The sequence below is a fragment of the Typopeltis vanoorti genome, chromosome 26 (genome assembly GCF_054136105.1).
Source record: "Typopeltis vanoorti isolate ZY-2024b chromosome 26, IOZ_Tvanoo_1.0, whole genome shotgun sequence".
Classification (NCBI taxonomy): Eukaryota; Metazoa; Arthropoda; class Arachnida; order Uropygi; family Thelyphonidae; genus Typopeltis; species Typopeltis vanoorti.
In genome coordinates, this window is record NC_143574.1 from 14,120,902 (window position 1) to 14,137,661 (window position 16,760).

Genomic DNA, 16,760 nt, shown 5'->3' on the forward strand with positions numbered 1-16,760 from the left:
TATACAGTCAGCCATTGCTTCATGCAAGCACTTCTTAACTACCTCCCATGCACTATCAACTTCTAGTCCTTGCAGTTGTACATGCCATGGCACTGAACCAATCAAACTCCTAAGCTTGTCATACTTTCCAGCCCGATAATTCCACATGTATCCTGTCTTAATTGAAAATTCTACACCTTTAGCCACCTCCCAAGTTAAGACCCTATGATCACTCTCACCAATTGGTGGCAATGTGGTCATATTTGTTACAGCCAAATCCTCAGATGTAATTACTAGGTCAAGCACTCTCTGACCCCTAGTATTTTCCATTACATGCTGTCGCAGATAGTTATCCCTTAATAACCGCATAAAATCCAGTTCCTTCCTCCCGTGTGTCCTCTCCTCACTCCAATCAATGCGACCATAGTTGAAATCTCCCATAATAATCACCCTCCTTCCACCCATTTCTTCTATTTACTTGTGCATACTGTCACCACCATCTTTTCCATCACCTGGTCTATAGCAGCACCCAATTGTATATTTAGTTCTGCTAGCCACAATCTCACACCAAATGGCCTCAAATGTGCTCTTTTCTCTATCCTGCAATTCAACTTCTATTCTCCTTGGCTGGAGCTCATCAGCTATCATCAACAATACTCCTCCCCCCATTTTATTCTCTCTGTCATTCCTGAACACACTATACCCATCACATTCAATCCCACTAGTTATATCATCTACAGTCAGCCATGTTTCACTAATACCTATAACCTGTGGTCTGGAAGTGCCAACCATGGCCAAAAACTCTTCCTTCTTGTTCCTAATACTCCTAGTATTAGTGTATATGAATTTAAGACCCCCATTAGCCCCAACCCTACCTTGATGCCTTATATTAACTATCCCACTCAGATTTGTTGTCCTTATTTGCTCTGGCATATTATATTCATTCTTACATTCAACTGCCTCCATAAGGACTGTATCTCTACTCCCCCCCCCCCCCAACAAATCTAGTTTCCCTGAATTTGCACATCCACTACATTCAGCAACACTTTCTCAAGTCTTCTTATACCGTAACCATTCAAATGCAAGCCATCCATCTTATATAGATCCTTTCGCCCATCAAACTCACTCCACACATCCACAAATTCCACACCACTCGTCATACATAACCCACGCATAAAGTCATTCGCAATTATAGCCCTCCTTTTAAACATTTCACTGTCATACCGTGGCAAAAGACTAATCATTCTAACTCTCTCACTCTTTTCTTTTGCTACCTCAAACAATTCATTCAGGTCTTCTATCATTTCCATTTTATCTCCTTTCAAATCATTCGTACCTGCCACAACAATCATTTCTTTCACCCTTTCCTTTTGCTCTCTAATAGACTCAGTTACGTCCTTTATGGTCGCACCAGGTTGGTACGATTTTGTCAAATCCTCTACTAACACACCTCGTACTAACGAGTCTCCATACAGCACTCTATCCTTCATTTTGTTCATGTTCACATTCATACGTCTATTTTTCCTGTCATACCTTTTATTATTGGTTGGTTCATTCAGTCTACTTTTGTTCATGCACTCTAACTGCTGTTTTGCTCTTTCTATCGCACTATTCAACAACGCGATCTCACTCAATGCATCTATCTCATCTTTTTTGTTCTCTGAGAAACCATTTATACTATCATTCACACTTTCTACATTCACACTGTCACAATTTTCATGTACAACCTTGCCGTTTCTTGTCATATCCCTATTTCCTTCATTCTGAAGGTTGACAAAAATATCACACTCACGATCCGAAATACACTTCAATTCCTCATTCTCCCTACATTTTCTACACACATTCAATCCTTTATTATCATCTAACCACACTCCGACCACACTCCGCAAAGCGTACATTTCACAGCTAGTACACTGACTCATTTCTTTTATGCTACCGTTCTTTGATAACGATGGCGAACCTTCATTACTAGCCGCCATTTTCCTTCGCACAGGTGCCATATTTATTTGCAACGTGTTTTGTCAAATTATACGTTATAACACACCAAAAATAGACTCACTAAAATACGCAAGGCAAACAAAACAAAACTACACAATATTAAGTCATTTGTATCGATAACTGAAAATGATACTTATCTTATCTGGAGCTTGCATGAACACTACACATTACGAATTCATCTAGCGGCGACTTCCCGACATAGATTATGTTATAAAACACTTTAGTACACTAACCACGCTAATAAAGCTCCAATAATATACCAAAATTACACATTTAAGTCCATTAAATTGAATCCAAAACACCAATAAATCAACAAAAAACACAAATCTCTCAGGAGCTCTCCGGTAGCACGTCCGTTCACCAGCTAGCCTCGACACCAATCCCTATGAAACTTATTTTTCTGTTATTCTAGGTAATCCTTTCCTTTAGTGTTAAAGGTGATCAGCATTCATTTTAGACAAATTATGGACTCTACAACCATGTTATACATAATAAGCTTTGCTTATTCTGTTGCCTATTTTTAAATTTAATTTGCCATTTTCACTAAAAACTGCACATAAATAGCTGAAATATTTTACTTGTTCTACAGGTTCTACACTGCGAATGCACTTGGAAGTTTCCTATCCTGCCTATTTTAATACTTTTAGTATTTTTGTTGCTCATTTTCATGACAAATTTGTTCTTCACTAGCAAAGTAATCTTATGGGATACCTTAGCAATGTGTCCTCTAAACTTTACCTCTCTGTCTACAACTATCCTTAAATCTCTAGCTTCATCTATTTCCTGGAGTACAGTGCTATCAATGTGATACACAGCTTGTAATCTATTTATCCCAAAATGCATAACTTTACATTTCTCAACATTACACTGACACCCATCATCTTTTGTCCATACCAACAGCTTACTGAAATCATCCTGCAACCTCTCCACATCTCCTTGATTACCTATTACGTTAGCTAATTTCGAATCATCAGCAAACAACTGAATATTTCCTTTCAGGTTATTTCCTATATCATTTATGTACAAATTAAACAGCAATGGTCGCACTGAATCTTGCACCATACCACTTAGTCACCTGTTTTTGCATTGATTCAGCCCCTCTCTTATCCACTTAACAAGTGTCATATCCATCCCCATTTGTTCTCATTTGCATAACAGAGTTCCATGTGATATTCTGTCAAATGCCTTTGCAAAATAAAGTAAAATTCATGTAGCTATTTCCTTTATCCAAATCAGCTGTTACTCTATTATATAAAGTTAGTAAATTACTAAGGCATGACTGACCCTTTATAAAGTCATTTTGACAACTCATACAGTATTGTGTTTTTTATATACCCATTCTTGAATTTTCTTTTTTTACCAATTTTTGTAGTCCTTTTACCACAACACCTGAGATACTGATTGGGCTATAATTTGCTTCTGCAGTCTTAGAGCCTCTCTTATGCAGAGGAATTATTTGAAACTCTTTTTCTATTTATCCCAAAATGCATAACTTTACATTTCACAACATTACACTGACGCCCATCATCTTTTGTCCATACCAACAGCTTACTGAAATCACCCTGCAACCTCTCCAACATCTTGATTACCTATTACTTTAGCTAATTTCGAATCATCAGCAAACAACTGAATATTTCCTTTCAGGTCCCTTGGAACTCCAGAGCTGACACTTTAATTAAACAGACTAGTCAAAGGCATTGCCAGTTTCCTTGCACATTCTTGCAAAACCCTAGCTGATATCCCATCTAATCCCACAGCTGTAATTTCATTGAGATTCTGCAATATCCTTAGAACTTCCAATTCATCCACCTCTGTTCTTACATTAGTGTCTGTCACATAGGTTAAAGCAGTAACCTCACTACAATGATCCTTGCAAAGTGGTTACTCGGTAACTCAACTGTTTTATCAGCTTCTGTTCCTCGTGACCGTCATCATCACTCATTAAGATTAATCTTCCATAGTCATTCTTCTTCTTGCCATCCCAAATGGAATCCCAAAGAGAAAGAACTCTTTGGGATTCCCTTTGGCCTGCTGGACTAGATTCTTCTCATAATCTGATTTTGCCTTCCTTGCCATGCACCTTTCTTGTGCGAGCCTTGTACTGTTCACGAGTTTGCTGGTCACCTTTCGCTTTATATACTGTCCACAGCATTTTCTACTTCTGCAGCTCATGCTTAATGACATTACTCATCCATCTAACTCCTAGCTGATTAACCCTCCTCACCCTAGGTATAAAATTTAATACTGCTTCCTCTATATGATGACCCTTAACTATATCCCATGCACTACTAACATCCTTACCTTGTAGTGTTTTATGACACAGTACAGATCTATCTAAACTTTTTCCTAAGCATGTCACAATCACCTGCCTTGTAGTTCTGCAAATACCCCCCCCCCCCTTCTTGATAGAATATTCCTCATGTTTTACAATCTTCCAAGTCAAGAGTGCATGGTCACCCTCATCAACTATATATATTTCGTCTTACTGGCCTTAATCTCACACCAGATTACTTCTACCCTCCTGCCTGTATCCTATTCTTTTTGGCTGCAATTCATCTGCTCTCGTCAATAGTACTGCTCCCCCCCATCCAATCCTTGCTGAAAATACTAAACCCTTCACATTCAATCCCTGTAATTACATCATCTGCTTTTAGCCAAGTCTCACTAATGCCTATAACATTTTACGAGGTTGTACTAACCAATGCCAAAAACTCCTCCCACTTGTTCCTGATACTTCTAGGATTAGTAGATAGAAACTGCAGCATCCCCTTTAGTCCCCCACCCACCATTACTTTCTGAACTGACTTTCCTATTCAATATTTTTGCTCGAGAGACTAGATCCCTCACTTGGTCATTCACTCAATCACTTGCTTCATGGGTGCACTCACACAAACTCACTTGCTTCCACCCTAATTGATTACAGTTCCCTAAATTTGCACTTCAGCATGCTCTGTGAACAAAACTCTCTCCAGACACCAAAACCATTTAGATGTAGTCTATCAGCATTGCACAAATCCATCTTTCTGCCAAACATTCTACATCATTCCTTTTGCACAATCTATGTATGGACTCACTGAATATCAATGCCCTCCTCCTCAGTTTTCCTCTATCATAGCATGGTAGGGGACTTGCAATCTTCACCTTCAGTTTTGCCTCTTCTAACAACTCCTTTACATCCTCCCTCACAGAATACTTCTTGCTCTTGAATCATTGGTGTTTTCTTAGGCACACAATTTTTTTCTCTCCTTACAAATATGCTTCCATAAAACTTACCTGGAACTTTTTTTTTTTTTTTTTTTTTTTTTTAAACAGGGAGCTATGAGAGTTCTACTCCAATCATCATGGGATTCAATCTTCTGACTAAGTACTCTGAATAATGGCAGTATAGCCACTGCAAAACTTTTATACCTTCATATTTGAGCATTTCTAGTAGAATATCTACTCCAGCTGCCTTTCCACATTAAGTTTTTGATAGTTTTTTTTTTTTTTTTTTATCTCAAGTACTGATGTGTGATGCTGTTTTCTTGGAAATTTTCTAAATATTCTGTTAAAACGTTTTTTTAATAGTTTTTCAAAGTAATTTTTCCAGACATCTAGGATATCCTTATCTTCAATTTTCACATCAGCTTTTATCATCTTTGATTCATTTACAATACTGTCCTCATGGGCTCACTTTAGCGAGTATGGGCATGGCAAACCCGAGGTACTGCCTTACTTCATGTAATATACATCTGTTATATTATCTGTAGACTGGTCCTCTCCCCTTCTTTCTTCTCTTATTGCTCCTTACCCACAATGCTATTAGAGTATTCGAGGGCTAGGGGTGAATCTTTCCTATCTTGCTATGTCATTTCGCCTATTGCAGCCACTGAAGGGTGAAAAAGATAGCCCCAATAGGTGCCTGTCCCAAGCCCGGATAAATGGCAAGGGTTGATGTCAGGAAGGGCATCTGGTCATAAAACGTCACTGCTAGCTCTAGCTATGATCAAATAAGTTGAAAAGAAAGTGATACAAGGGCTAGGGAGTACCACTTAAGCAACGTGGCCACATCGCCCTACAGCTGTGAGAAGTGGACGAGAGCTACCGCATCAAGGGCGGATGCAGTTAAAGAACAGAGTCCTGCAGGTGGAGAGAATGTTGCGAGTGGGAACGTTGAATGTTGGAAGCATGACTGGAAGGGGAAGAGAGGTGGCAGACATGATGAGGAAGAGGAAGCTGGACATTTTCTGCATGCAGGAGACAAGGTGGAAGGGGGTAAAGGCGAAGGAACTAGGAGACAGGTAAAAATTGTTCTACTCTGGAGCGAATAAAGAGGGAAGAAATGGTGCCGGAATTGTGGTGTGTGGCAGAATGAAGGACGAAGTACTGGAAGTGGGTAGGAGGAACGACAGGATCATGCGAATGAAACTGGGTCTTGGAGAAGAGCAACTGGTCGTCTTATGTGTATATGCCCCACAAGTTGGCTGTACAGTAGAGGAGAAGGATGAATTCTGGAACGTGCTAGACGTTCCAGGAACTGGATGGAAAACGAGAACCAGGAATGAGAGAGGATTTTGGACTTTGCAGTAGCGTTTGATCTGGCAATTGTGAATGCCTTTTTCTGTAAGAGGGAAGAGCATTTGATAACATTCAGACGTGGCAATAATAGTTCACAGATTGACTACATTTTGACTAGAAGAAAGCATCTTAAGGCAGTAACAAATTATAAGGTAATCCCAACAGATCAGGTAGCGCAGCAACACCAGCTGCGGTGTGCAGACTTTAAAATAAAGTCGAAGATAGGAACCTTCAGAAGCCACGAGAGGAAGAAAATTAAGTGGTTTCGGTTAAAAGAAGAGGGTGTGAGGAACCGTTTTAGGGAGAGGGTGTTAGAGAGGATTTCGAATGGACTAGAAAGTGTACAAGACTGGTGGAGACATAATTCCAAAGTAATTCTAACATCCGGAAAGATTAGAGAGCAGAAGGAGGGTTGGTGGCGGAATAATAATGTACAAGATGCAGTGACAGCTAAGAGAAAGGCAAAGGAGAAGTGGGACGAGTCAAGAGTGGAAGAGGACAGAGATGAGTACAGAGAGAAAAAGTGAGAAGGCAAAAGAGTTGTTGCACAGGTGAAGGCTTTGCTTCATGATATTTATCTTTTATCTTACCAAAGTCTTCCAATGTCTTGAAATATGCATATCAAGACCTTTATGATCAATTAGAAACAAAGGAAAGACAGAGAAAGATTTATCGATTGGCAAAATGTAGAAATAAGGCATCAAAGGACATCGTACATGTGACGCAGATCAAAGACTCTGGAGGAAGGGTATTAAGGAAGGATGTGGATATAAGAAACAGATGGAGAATATACTTAAGGGCTTTTGAATGAAGAAAATGCAAGGACTCACAGAGAAGATGAGCCTAATGAGGGGATGGTGCAGAACATTAGTAGAGTGGAAGTGAAGGAAGCCGTAAAGAGGATGAAGAATGGAAAATCGGTAGGCTCTGACAGGATCCCAGTGGAGGCATGGAAGGCACTAGGGGAAGAGGGAATTGACCTGCTGTGGGACCTGCTAATAAAAGTTTGTCAACAGGAAAATATACCTGAGGAACAGAGCGAAAGTACTCTTGTCCCCATCCACAAGAGTCAAGGGGATGCCCAAGACTAAGAATTACAGAGGAATAAAGTTGATGTCCCACACAATGAAGATCCTAGAGAAGGTTCTTGATGGAAGACTGAGGAAGGAGGTGGAGATTGCAAAGGAGCAATTTGTTTCATGCCTGGTCGATCGACGACAGATGCTATCTTTGGGTTACGACAGATGATGGAAAAGTTTCGAGAGAAGCAATGGGAGCTACACCTGGTTTTTATTGATCTGGAGAAAGCTTATGATAGAGTGCCAAGGCAAGAAGTCTGGAGGTGTTTCAGGGAGAGGAAGGTACCGGAGAAATATGTCAGGTTGGTGCAGATGTACAAAAATGTGAAGATAAGAGTTCGAACCTGCCTGGAAGAGACAGAAAGTTATCCAGTGACAGTTGGCTTGCATCAAAAGTCAGCAATTAATCTGTTCCTGTTTAATATTGTGATGGAGGTGGTGATGGAGGAGGTGAGAGAAGACGCGCCTTGGACTACGTTGTATGCAGAAGACATCGTGCTGTGTGCAGAATCAAGAGAAGAAGTGGCAGCTAAACTAGAAAGCTGGAGGAAAGTACTGGAAGATAGAGGTATGAGACTGAGCAGAGGTAAGACAGAGTATATATGAGTTGCAAAGTGGATGGCAGCCAGGAGACAGATCTAGAGCTGGAAGGAAATGTCATCAGGAAGGTCAGTGACTTTAGATACTTAGGTTCAACAATGAAAGAAGATGGTGAGGCTGAGAAGGAAGTGGGATGCAGGATACAAGCAGGATGGAGGAACTGGAGAGAGATGGCTGGAGTGCTATGCGATAAGAGGGTACCGATCATTCTTAAAGGCAAATTCTACAGGACAGTAGTGAGACCAGTTATGACGTATGCTATGGAAACTGTGGCCCTGAGGAAAAATAACATCAGCAGGATGGAGGTAGCAGAGATGAGAATGCTTAGGTGGATGTGTGGTGTGACCAGAAAGGATCGTCTGAGAAATAATAATGCAAGGGGAACAGTGAAAGTTACGAACTTAGGAGCAAAGATACAGGAGGCAAGGTTGAGATGGTTTGGTCATGTGGTGAGGAGGGAGGAAGAGTATGTGGGAAGAAAGGTCATGCAGATGGATGTGCAGGGGAAGAGGAAGCACGGATGGCCAAAGAAGAGATGGAGGGAGATGGTACAGGAGGATTTGAGGATGAAGAACTTGGATGTGGCTACAGCCCAAGACAGGAGGTTGTGGAGGAGACTCACCACAAACAGTGACCCTACTTAAGTGGGAAAAGCTGCAGAAGAAGATTCATTTCCAATACTCTTTCCTCCATTTCTAAGCATTTTCAATAGCCTTCAGAACATTTTGCCACCTTCATGATATTTATCTTTTATATTCTTACCAAAGTCTTCCCATGACTTTTGTTTAACCACTTTTACACATCTTTGCTGTCGTACAATTTTTTTTGTGTACTCGTTTAAGGCATCTGTCCACTTCTTTGCTGGTAAGAACTTTTGGTATGCTTTCTACTTTTTCCAGGACTTCTTATTTAACATCTTGTGTCCACATGGTGTTAATTTTCTATCCTTATAGGCAACTTCAGCACATACCACTATAGCTGAATCAATTGATGTTTTCTTGAGAGTTTGCCAGTGAGACTCCAAGTTTTGGTTCTTGTTTTCAAACATTTTCATTTTTTCTTCAATAATATTTGTATAGTTTAAAGCTTACTTGTAAAAGTTGCTCAACTTTAATTATTTTTCAAGCATTCTTACATACTGTCCTTTTCAGTATAATATTCATTTTTATCCTACTTAGAAAATTAGTGATGGTGACTTCCAATTTCAAATTCTTTGTACACTCTTGTACCCTGAACCAGCATGAAGATATCACTATCAGCAATGACACAGTCAATGAGGCTTTTCTTATCTCTACATGAACTTGTACACAAGTTTATGATGAAACATGGTGTTAGTAATGACTATGCCATATCCTCAGAAGATATTATTATTAGCCTTGCCCTTTTCTCCAAATTTTCCCAAAACATTCCTATATGTCTGGTGTGATTCATTTCCTACTGTGCTGTTCCGATCTCCAACAATGAACACTTTTTACTGAAATAAAATTCTTCCACTTCTTCCTTAGGAGAACCTTCTGTGGGACCTAGGCATAAATAAGTTTTATTGTCCATTTTCCCATTTTGTGGTATTCCTGCTGCTTGAAATTGCCTTTCAATTAAGATGTTTAGTATTGAATAATGTTGCTACTCTTTTCTTTCCTTGATGGCTGTTGCCTGAATATAACATCCTATATTTATTATTTGGTAAGATCTCATCTGTTTTTGTTTTCAGTAATATCAATTATGTTAAAGTGGTACTCTTCCAGTTTTTCTGGAAGTACGATTTCCTTTGCATTAATTATTCCCTATATTGATGGTTCCTATCTTCAGTTATGATGTTGGAGAGTTTTTTTTTTTTAAGGATAATGAATTATGTGATGTGCCATGTGACAGCAGTAAATACGGGAGTTAAAAGAGTGAATGCTTAAAAAAGAAAAAAAAAATTAATATTTGCATAAATTTAAAGCATGAAACAAATAATCAGAGGAACTCGAATATTGCAGGTTCTGTAATTTAATTTTTTTTTTTTTTTTTTTTTTTTTTTAAACAATTCACTCTTTCATTTGATGTTCAAGAGAGAACAGCATTTTAATAATTTGAATGTGAAAGTTTGGGATGACTGAACCCTGTATGGTTTATCAAATGAGTAAAATGATCATAGTATATTATCAACAAATTTCTGGCCAAATTACATCTACTCCAGCTGCTTTTCCACATTTCAGGGTTATTGTGTTAAACTTTGATAAGTGTAGAATACTAAGATTCCACTTATCATTGTTTAACAGGCAAAGACCCTATAAGAAATTTAAATATATGTTTGTTTCTAAGTATGTGTGGTTGTGCTCTTTGTATAATATTGAATACATTAGTTTAAAAAGAAAAGAATTGTGAAATAACTCAAGGAGACATTAATTACTTGATAAAAAAAAGATGCATATATATGGGGGAAATGCCAATGATAAGTGTAAGTTAATAATATTGGTTTAGAGTTGATATTGCCTTTAATGTAAAATAATTTACAAGAGAGATGACAAAGATAATCTGTGTGAACGAAAGCTCAAAGTTCAGGGGCAAGCAAATGATTGCCTCCGGCAGTCGTGTGCTCACGGCACGTGAAGAAAACAAGCGGAGAGAGAACGGACGTTGTGAGGTCAGATCCATGCGACGAAAATTCTACGTGCCGGGTGAACGATCTAAGTTATGGTGATTGCCGGTAGGGAGGAGATATAAAAGGGTTAGGAAAACCCTCCTCCCCCAGCTCTCTTCTCTCTTTTTTGTTTCCCCTCATTGTTGACCGGCTCTCTTGGTGCTGGATCTTCGTTGGCTGGACGGTTGCGGGAGCAACTCCATTCTTAAGCGTTCGGACGATGTTTCTGTGGGAATAGAAGATTAGAAGAATAGACTGCTACTGCCACCTCACGGACTCCCGGGAGGAGGCAGTAGCAGGCCATGCTGATTAGAGTTGGAAGAAATACGCGTCCTGAAGGCTGTGACTGAGGAGGTCATGAAAAGATCGCTTGAGCATATCGATGATCAGAGAATTCTAGCCCCTGAAACAGATTGAGAGTACCGAAGGAATGTCCAATTGAATAAAAGACAAACTAGTGATGATGCAGCAAGAGTGAGGAACTATCGTGCGTGGATAAGTAGAAAATTTGTTCTTTGTTTGTGTATAACCTGATCACTTAATGTTATGTGAAACGTTGATAGTGAAGGACTCAGAATTATAAGACAGGACTATAGCATTTTTTTGTTATATAGGAGATCATGAAAGGATAATCATTAAACAAAATTGAATTATTGCATATGTTAATGGATGTTAAGAAGTTTCAGCCTATGGAATAAAAGTTGATATGAATTGTTAGTATTAAGATTGCAATGTGGGATTTGTAAATTGTGTCTTGCTGATTATATCTGTAGAGGGTGTTCATGTTGATTGATTTGATTTCTAACTTACTTAGAATGGAAATTTTTCTTGTATTACTAGCTGTATATTTTGTGTTTAATAAACCTTGTTATTCTTAACTAAGATTGTCTGTGTATGGAATCCGATGTACCACTTGTAAAATTGCTATGAATCTGAGCGGGAAACTTCTAGAGTACGATTAAGGTCACAATTGCAAATCTAGTGTTATTTCAGTACGTCTTCTTACTCACTTCTTGATTAACATAATTTATTTTTCTATAAAATTATATAGAAAATATACAATTTTCTAGAAAATTATTTTAGAAAATTCTATATATTTTTCTATAAAAATATATAGAACTATAAAATTTTAAGAAAGAGGACACAACCTAAATGGCACGGCCGACAGGATGTGATTTACTTAATTAGATCAGGATTATATATAAATCACAGCAAGTAGGTTTCGGATTCTATCCAGAAAATTTTTGTCAAAGCAAAGGTTGATTATCAGAGTTTATGTTAACTTAGATTGCAAGCATGCCTATCCCAGATAGCAGTTCAGGGATAAATGACAATGAATTTTTCAGGCATATTAACCCACAACAAGTGTTTCCTCAATGCTCAAGGGAGGAAACGAATGATATAATCGCATTTTTTAATTATATACAGGAACTGAAAAAGGCTGGAGGATGGACTGAATTTTAGTTACTGGTTCTACTCCGTAGCAAACTGACAGGGAAGGCAAAAACCTTCCTGTACTCCTCTCCCATTCTAAAAGAGACTCTGGAGTATTCCAGATTTAGAGAAGTCCTAATTTCTCAATTTTCTAAACTGAGGAGTTTGGGGCCTAATTTGTGGAAGCTCCAGAGATTTATTCAGAAGGATAGGGGAGTGTGTCTGACTCTCAGAATAGATTGCTGACGGTGGCCAGTGCTTTAAGTGTCTCCAGTGAGGAAAGACCCCACTTGGATTGGACTGGGCTGTTTTCCAGCAATTCAAAAGGAGTGAGACAGGAGTTAAGAGAGACAGCATTCAACAAAAGAGTGACCAATCCGGAAGAATGCTACAATGCGGTTAAGGAGCGGGAGCAGATGCTTGGGGACATCCGTCCCTCAACTGCTGCCAGTTTTATTAACTTGGTTGAGGAAGACCGCAGCACAATGAGGCAACCTGAACAGGAAAGGGAGTGCAGAGAGAGAGAGAGAAGGATAAATCCAGGATACGAAAGGGAAATGAGGGTAATGATAGTGAAATGATAAATAAGTTCACAGAATTCCTTCCTGAGACTTGCACAATCACGTCTATAGTTAAGCAGGAGGTGGAACTTCTCCAGAAACCTATCATGGCGCGACTAGACGAGGTAATGAAGCAAATAGGAACAATATCTGTGAAGACTCCAGAGCCTAATAACATCAAGACGGAAGAAACTACAAGACTAATTCACGAGGAGTTTGAGAGGTTACAAAGGCCCCCTTCTTGACCGAATAAACACTGTCATGGAGAAACTAACCGCTATTACCTCCCAAGAAACAACAGTACTTCCACCAAATCACAGAACTGTCAGTGATCTAAGTGATAGGAGAGAACTACCCAGGTGTTACAATTGTGACAAGATTGGGCATCTTGCTTGCAATTACTACAGCAGTAGGAGACGATCTAATAGATGTTATAATGAGGAGCCTAATCCCATACTTATGCTTATAGAACATGGAGAAAAGGGCAGAGAATGAAAGAGCCACCTCATGGAATGATGGTGAAGGGCAGTGTCCATGGAAGCTATTGTAATGCTTTATTGGACACCGGGTCCCAAACCTCCATTATTTCTGATGATTATTTTAAACTGATAGAGCCCTATATAAAGGATAATGTTACATATCTCAGAAGGTCAGTAAGAATAACTGGGATTACCGCCTCCACAACACACGCTACCAAATCTGCATATCTAAAAGTGTACTTGCCCAAATTCAGACTATGTGTTTGGCATGAATTTCTGGTTTTGTCCAGAACTTCTCTTCCACATATCAAGCTGATTCTAGGGGATGATTTCTTGATGAGGTACAACTTCAAGTGTGATTATGCAAGGAGGAAGGTATATATCCTTGGAAGGAGGCGAATTTCTCGAGAAGGTAACAATGGAATTTCTTACAAGAAAAGAGGGGATTCATTCAGATATAAACCGCAGAAACGAAATGACAAAGAACAGATCAGCATTTCAGTTGTTAAATCTGAAGGAGCCTCATTTGTTAGAGGAGACAGACCCTCATGTGAACCTTGTGTCACAAAGAAGGAAAATCCAGAGAAATAAACTATACTCTTGGCTGTTTAGTCGAACATATAAACAACCTGAGGTGCGCACGGCGCTTCTAAAATAGAGACAATTCCTAATATGAAGGGGAGGGGGGAAAGAACGTGAGATCTTTGACCAAGAATTTCTAAAGCTTTACTGTAATCTGATTTTATTTTAGAGGATTTTACAGTGGAGGAATCTATTGTACATTGCTCAAAAGCTTCTATAATTGGGAGGGTGAGGTGGAATAACAAAAAAACTCATGACTGTCTTTCTTATGTATAAGAAAAAGTATTTTGTCACACAAAATAACAGAATATAGTACATTTACAAAGAAGGCTGTGTTATTGAGCAGAAATTTGTCCTGTAAAAGAAGTGTCATTGATTGGGACATTGTGAAAAGTGCAGATAAATCAAAACTGATCATCTTTGCCAAGTGTGATGTGCTTTTGTTTATGAAGTATTTGTGTGTATGTGTGTTATAGAAGGGGAATAACCTACCAACTCCATTAGTGTCAACAATTATTCCTTGGCTAAGTGATAATTATGGTGTTAATACCTTTGAGTATTGACCAAAGTGGCACATTATTTTTACATATCTTAAAATGCCTTTTATTTAAATCTTAAAAAAATAAATTCTTCGGGGAGTAATCATAGTGTGATAATAGTTCTTTAACTGCATCTCAGATTTAATCAACTTAAATAATTCTACAGTTTCTTTTTCATTCAGTTTGTTGGGTTATATTTGATAAGTTGATAGGTGCTGTCAGAGACTGATTGATTTTTTTTTTTTTTTTAAAGGTAAGTTGTTTAGTTTAAAATACTGGTAGCATTACCTTTATGTCTTTGTAATCACAATATCCTGATTTGCTTTTACTTGCTGATTAGGTGGTTGGTTTGATCCTTTTATCACTTGTTTGCAGTTGGCTGTTCCTAGAATCATTTGTTGCGATGAGTATATTTGTATGTTGACTATTTAAATCTTGCCATAATTTTGGTTTGTTAAATTGGTTTCCAGAATATGTTTAGCTGAGCTGCTGGTGAATCTCTCAAGGACATCCCAAATATCAGGATTTATATAACTGAAAAATTGCAATTTTAAAATCGGAACCTGATTTTGAGTATTGAGCACATGCTTAGTTTTTATGAGTAGCTTAAATTTTCCTTCTAAGTATTTTTTTCCCTCTGCATGAGCCTAAATTCAGAGTGGTGCTCTAGGCTATGGCAAATTTCTTTCTTTTAGCTTCACGCAGTTAGTAATCAGATTGTTGTCTCTACATCTTTTTAAAAATGCTAGCTGATGGAAAAAAAACTTTTTTTTATTAATTTCTAGAGGTCAGACTAGTAGGGTTACAGATAACTTGCTTTGTGATGCTTTGACATACTGTTTGAATTTAATTACCATGTAATTTTGCTTTTCTGTGTATATATATAAAAAGAAAGGATTGCAGTTATTTGGTATAAATTAGGTATTACATAGAACATGATATAGCCTGTACGTCAATTGCAAGTCAGCAGACAACAGTGTTGCCTATTTCTACTGTTATTTATAATCTATATGGACCATGCCATGAAGGGATGTGGTATTAAATCTGATAACAAAATCTGAGATAATTCAGTTGAATGCTTTTCTTTATGCATAAATATGGAGATGTAAAAGTTTTATAATGGCTGCATTGCATATTTCGGAAGGCATAGTCAGAGGGTGGAATTCCAGATGATTGGAGAGGAGCTCTCATAGTATCCATCTATAAAAAGGGAAATAAAACTGAATGTGAGAATTAGAGGTATTTCTCTACTGAGTGTTCCAGGTAAGATTTATGCAATTATACTTGAGAAACAGCTAAGAACAATTATGGAAGAGAAGCTTGATAAAAAACCAGCTGATTTCAGGCCAAATAGAGGTTGTCAGGATCAGATTTTCAGTTGAAGACAAATAGTTGGAAAATCTTGAGAATATAACAAGGATTTGTATTTGTTGATCTGGAAAAGGCACATAACAAGGTGCCAAGAGGAAAGCTCTTCGAAATGCTATAGTTATATGGTGTAAATGGGTCAAGCAATACATAATCTCTATTTAAGCTATAAGTCAGCATTTTTATACTTGAAGGAGGTACAGGAAAATGGTTTATGGTTTATGGAAAATGATATGTGTGATATGGGTGCACATTATCTCCACTGTTATTCATTATCTATGTGAATCACATTATTAAGGAAAGTGGTATTAAATCTGATATCAAAACTGGTGATGTTAATCTCAGCTCTTTATGCAGTTATACTTCTGAATAAATCCAGTATAAGTCTGCAAGATTCCCTGACTAAATTGAATAAGCTTTTTTTTTTTTTTTTTTTTTTTTTTTTTTTTTTTTTTAATATATTATATTATATTAAATATTAGAAGCATTAAATTCAGATAACCTTCAAATAAGAATTATATATTTTTGAGTATCTTGTAAATTTTTGCCTTTTAATCATTTGGATTTTCTTTCTCTGAATTTTTTTTAATTCAGAAAAACTTTTTATCATAAAAAATTAATTATTGGATACAGTTCTGTTTTATTCATATTCTGGTATGGTTGTAATTTCTGACATGGAGATATGTTTTCTTGTGATTTAGGAAGGCTATATAAACATGATCATTTATTTCATCTGGTTGGCTATGTAAATCATGAAACTTATGATTTCTACACAGCTGTTTGTGTTGTCCATTTCTTCTGAGTTATATACAATAAAGTTTCTATTAAGATTTATTTTTAAGATTTAAAAGAGCCAAAACAAAGTTTCATGTTCTATATATGTAACACAGCTCTCCATATTAACCTGATCATTAAAAATCAAGGATATACACATGTTAGTTTTCACACAACTGTTTATA

The 16,760-nt window shown here is 37.7% G+C and overlaps 1 protein-coding gene across 1 annotated transcript in view; it reads right to left on the minus strand.

Annotated features, from left to right (window-relative positions):
* Nucleotides 1–16,760, minus strand: part of flr (actin-interacting protein 1 flr) — a 219,278-nt gene that overhangs the window by 19,775 nt on the left and 182,743 nt on the right. The window lies entirely within an intron of this gene.